Consider the following 6,000-nt stretch of genomic DNA (forward strand, 5'->3'; position numbering starts at 1 on the left):
AAACCTTCCCTAATGAGGCTTTTCTAGAGAATGGGATAGTGTTTACACTTCACCAACTTTGGTGGCTTCCTCTGCAAGCCCACTGTTGTGTCAGTCAGGTGTCTGGTGTAAAGGAAATGAAGAAATAGGCCCAACACTCCCCCTCGGAGCAGCTTTTCTAGGCCCACCCACTGGTAACAAGCATCAACCTGGGACCAATTATTGGTCACTTGAAGCCCTGTGGTCCTATATTAAAGCTAGAGCTTCACTGGGTGTCCAAGAAACTGCTAGATTTCATCTACACCTTGTGTCCCACAGTTATCCGTTGTGGTCTGATTTTAGTCAAAGAAATTATCCCCATCTTAAAGGAGACAGTCTGCAATCTTGACAGGGTTTGCCTCTGAGCAGCGGGACATGGAGCGTGTCTGTGGGAACAAGATGAACAGGACATGATTTTTGCCCTCAAAGAAGCTTACTTTCTAGCTTATATGACTGAAGATTCCTTTACAAAAATACCATTTATCACAATTATTTGAAAAATAAAATACAATTTTCTGGAAAAAATAAGTCATCTTAGTTGCCACCAATCTGAAAACTAAAAGCCAGCACATCCCCAAACAGTTTATCTAACACATAGCAAACCCTTAAAAGTGATGTCTACCATTATCATGCTAAAGCAAACTCTAAAATCTCCAGCCTGAAGTAGTAGAAGAGTTTCCAGTACCTTCTTGCCCATAGGCCAATCATAAGAGCTCGGGTCCAGTTTCTGGGCCAACCTCCCTTCTCCCTTCTGTACCCCCCTGCTAGGAAGGAACTCAGACAAGATCTAGGTTCCAAATCAGTGTAGTTGTGTTATAGGGTGTGCCTCACTTTAATCCCACTTACATGGGTGAGTTAGAGCCTAGGCTGGCAACATTTGGGGGGAATAGAAATATTATTTGTAGGGATGCCACCATGGCCTGGGTGCTTTCTTAGTTTATCCTACTGAAAACCTAAGGGAGTAGTGTTAATCTCATTTTACTGTTGAACCTGTGGCTCATGCCTGAGGTCACATAGTCTTAAATGGGTCAAGGTTGGGACTGTTACCCAAGTTTATAAGATCCCAAAGGTGTGTTCTTGTACTCCACATTGTGACTTGGGTAGTGAAGAAAACTGGAGAGAAAGAGATGGATTAATTTAAATGTTATAAAGCATCATAATGGAGATAAGTAACACGTGGTCAGTAAGAAGTTTTTTTAAGACAGTGTCAGCATATGTTCCAGAAGATGTAAAAGAACATGTCCTATGACTACTTCGCCGTGTTTCGTTTCCCCATGGAACTTGATACTTGAGTACCAAGCTTTAAAAGATGATTGTTGTGGTATTACCTTTCTATTCTAAGGCAATTGTGAGTTCCCAGGGAGTATTATGGAATCACATGTGGCTCACATGACTTATTTTCCTTTCTGAAAAGGGTCTTTCATCATGTCTCCAAAACAGCTAGCTGCAGATCGCTAAAAACAAATCATTCCTACGTCATATTAACTACATCTTTTATTTGCTAACAAGCAGCTTAAGTATAGGCGTTCAAATTCCTTTTATTCCTCTTAGTTGCTTGCTACTCAAAATACGGCCCACGGACCACAGGCACTGGCATCACCTGGGAGCATAGCTGGGAGCATGTGGAGGCACACCTGGGGCTACCGGATCAAAATCTGCATTTTAACAGGATCCCCGGGTGATTCATATGTACATTTAATTTGAGACACTCTGCTCTTATTAGCCTCTCCCTGGCAGATGTGCTAATAATAGCATGTCATGGTCCTCAGGTGTGTCCAGGCCCTCTGTGAGGTCACAGCAATACCAAGATAACTAAGACATGGCATCTGCAAGAGAGAGAAAGTCGAACAAATGAAAGGGGTCTAGGCAATCTGAAAATGCCCACCTGGGTCAGTGAGAATTCCTGTATCCAAATTTCCTTCTGCTCTGTGAAAGAGTGGCGTTTAGAATGGTTTTCAATGGAGACAACACATCCAAGTGTTGTGTTGGGAAAGTGGGAAGAAGAAACAGAAAGATGCATACCTCTCCTATACTGCCAAACTGTTCCTTCTTTCCCTAGTGATTATCCCTCAAAGAATTCCAACAGAGTTCTAACATGGCTAAACTTCTTAGGATCCGCTCACTTAACAAATCGATTGATTGCTCTCCACCCCTCTCTGGGGTAAATACTCCAGTTTCGGATGAGAACTCCATGGTCCCAGCCCTCATGGAGCTCCTAGGTGTGTGTTAACAATTACTACCTAAGTCTGTAAGAACAGAAGGCTGTGATTTGCAGTTTGAGAGGAAAGGATTAATTTTGCCCCAGTTTTCTTCCTGCTGTTCACTTTGTAACATTACTTTCACTGCCTGAGTGTTCTTCTCAAAAATTTCTTCAGTATCTCAGATGTAAGGTGTATGAACAAGAGACAGCTATTTTCTTCAAAAGTGGAAATGGTCTTGATAAAAACCTGAAGCATTATCTGTCACCTCACAGTATTTCTCCTAAAGTTATGCAGGTCTCATTTCAGCATTGTGCTACTCAAAGTGTGGTCTGTGGGTTTGCTCCAAGCCACAGCCTGCTAAGCACAGAAATCAACAATGAGGGCTTAGAAAATTTTCTGGCAATTTGACATTGTCACAACATGCAAGGGCACCTCCAGAGGACCAGTCTGTTGATAGGGTGCTACAGATTGAATGTTTGTGTCCCTCCAAATTCATATATAATGAGTTTTGTGTATCCCCAATGTGACGGTGTTTAGACGTGGGACCTTTGGGAGGTGATTAGGTCACGAGGGAGGAGCCCTCATGCATGAGATTAGTGCTCTTATGAAAGAGACCCCAGAGAGCACCCTTGCCCTTCCACCATGCGAGGAGACCGAGAGAAGGCACTCTCTGTGAAACACAAGTGAGCCCTCTTGAACTTCCCAGCCTCTGAAGCTATGAGAAATAACTATTTGTTGTTTTTAAGCCACCCAGCATATGGTATTTTGTTATAGCAGCCTGAATAAACCAAGACCCAGGGTACAGTCGGGTGTTGAACTGAACAGGTGAGTTACATGTGACACAAGGTTCATGCTAGCCATCCCCAATAGAACCACATGTGATATTTTAAGATTAACTTGTCATTTATAACCCCAAAATGTATAAAATCCAGAGTTTATCTTGTTCAGTTATTTATCAAAGATCATTTAACTTCAAAGGATCAGTTTTGGAGCTGACTACTGATGATAATTGAGCATTGATGACAGATTGAGCATAAATGTTGAATATACAACATCCCGTGCTTCATTTTTGATAGAAGTGAAAAATGAGTATCTGGAGCTTGCAGAAATTGCTTTAAATCCTCTTTTCCCTCTCTCACCCACCTGCCTCTATGAGACTGGTTTTTCTACTATGAATGTTATTAGAACAAACATGGAAACTGTTTAGGGATACATAATCCCCTCTTCATAGCGTAATAACCTATCCAACCTAAGTTACAGAAATTAACAAGCAAAAAGTAAGCTCACTTACAACATGAAATAGTCTACTAATAAACAAAATGTGTGTTTAAGTATGCAAATCAGCATTTAATATGTAGAATTGCTATTTTTAAATAACTTTTTGTCACAAATGTGGAATGACGAAGTACTGAAATACAACTATTAGTTGCCTGTATTCAGGCCTTCAGTGAACAATGTACACATTACACATTTTTTCCTGTTTTTTTCCCTCTGATCGTCTTTATTAAGTCTATTGAATCTAAAAAATGTGGTCTTCTATTTTATATTTACTTTGTAATTCTTTAGTAATACATTTTTGTTCTGTTTACAAAATATCTGTCCACATGCATTGTGAGAGAAAAACCTAGTCATTAACCCTGATACTTTGAGAAAAACTTCTTTATAGTGGCCTGTAAATGACTACTACTCTCAGACTCAGCTGGTGAAAAAAGAACTAACACTCTTAGCTAATAGGTATGTGGTGTTGACTGCCTGCCAGGCATGTTCTGTGTACTTTACATGCATTAACTCATGTGCTCTTACCTTATGAATTAAGGTGCCATTGTAGCACCATATTACTGATGAGAAAACTAAGGCACAGAGAGGTTGAGTCACTGGCTCAAGGTCACACAGCTCTACAGTGGCAGGACTCAGTTTGAGTCCATGCTCTTATCTGGGGAACATAAGACAGGCATTGTAATCGTAGTTCTCAACCAAATTGCTATGGGCTTACGTGGGTCATTTGAGATGTGGGAAAAGAAAAAGAAGAATTAGAAAGGATAACAAAAGCTACAGTGCAGAATCCTTCCCATGTGGCAGGCATTGAACTGAGTGCTTTACATGCATGAGCTCAGTCTCCTAAGTGTGAGTTGTTACAGGAAATGATTTCAGGTAGTAGGGGAGATGACTTAGATGCATGGGCCAGACAGAAGTCAAGTTGCGTCACATAATGAGAAAGCAATTTCTTCTTAAGTCTCTGCACCTAATCACGCTGCTAGAGTCTCTTCCGTGCAGGTCTCTAATGACTTCCTAACATGGATTTAATTTCCTTTTGTTACAAAAGGAAAGCAGGCCTTAGGCTTAACACTGTCTCTGGCAACAAGGTCTTTTTTACTTTCATTGCACCTTCAATTGCATCTTATTTATAATAAGGATATACAATTTAAAAAATGTATTTATGTTTGGGGGTGCCTGGCTGACTCAGTCAGTCGGTGGAGTGTGCTAATCTTGAATTCGAGCCCTACGATGGGTGTAGAGATTACTTTTAAAAAAATCTTTTTTTAAAAAGGTATTTATGTTTGAAAAGTGGGCTATGGAAAAAAATTTAAAGATAATAGTGTAGGTCTTACATGGAGCTGGCAAGAGCTGTGATCAATGAAGTTTGGAAAACATTTCAATATCTTTCAACAAGCTGGGAAAAAGTAAGCACTATTGTTCTCTATTTATGATAGGAGATTTAAGGTTTAGAAAAGTTCAGTAACATTCCCAAGGCCACTCTCTAGGCAGCTGAGGAGCTGGGATCCAATCTTAGAAGTGCTTGCCTCCAAAGTGAGTGTCCTTACCCATTATACATCTGGTCTCCCTCAGTGACGTTAATGCACGGCTCCTCCCAGGACTAGCCCTCCAGCACTCTTTGATTGTATTTCAGCATCTAGGAAGGCAGTTCTCAAAGTGCGGTCCTCCCCTAGGTGTTTTCATCACAACACTGAGATGTTTGTCTCTTTCACTATCATTTGCTCACGAGTGTACAGGGAAGTTTTCCAGAGGCCTCGTGACATGTGATAGCACAAAACACTGAATGCAGAAACAGATATGAGGACCCAGCTGCCTTCTATTAAGTCAGCCATTAAAAAGATTTACTAAAATGTAAACAATGCCATTCTTCTCATTGAATCTTTTTTGTTTGTTTTTGCTTGTTTTGGAAATTATAGTTATTTTAAATAAACATATGTGATTTGTATTAACATGTAATGGGCTTATTGTTATTTTTAAATGAATAAGTATTTTACATATTTATCCATCTTAATTTCTTTTTTTAAAATATTTGTTTAATGTTTTATTTATTTACTTGAGAGAGAGAGAGAGGAGAGCACGAGCAGGGAAAGGGTAGAGAGAGGGAGATACAGAATCTGAAGCAGGCTCCAGGCTCTGAGCTGTTAGCACAGAGCCTGACATGGGGCTTGAACTCACTAACTGTGAGATCATGACCTGAGCTGAAGTCAGATGCTTAACTGACTGAGCCACCCAGGCACCTCTATCCATCTTAATTTCTAGTGCATTAAATATCAATAAATATAACCCACACAAACAGTTTTTTGGGTCTGTCAAGAGTATAAAGGTGTCTTCAGACTAAAAATATGTGGAATAATATATTTTAATATTAATGGAAACTTCTCTCCCAATATTTCTTCCCTTCCTTTCCATGTGCCCTGTCCTCCTCCCTCCACAGATTTCCCCCTCTATTTAAACAGATAATCTCCATGATTCATTGCTTCAAGGGAGGGACATTACCAAGTGGAAA

This window comes from Panthera tigris, chromosome B2 (assembly GCF_018350195.1).
Source record: "Panthera tigris isolate Pti1 chromosome B2, P.tigris_Pti1_mat1.1, whole genome shotgun sequence".
Classification (NCBI taxonomy): domain Eukaryota; kingdom Metazoa; phylum Chordata; class Mammalia; order Carnivora; family Felidae; genus Panthera; species Panthera tigris.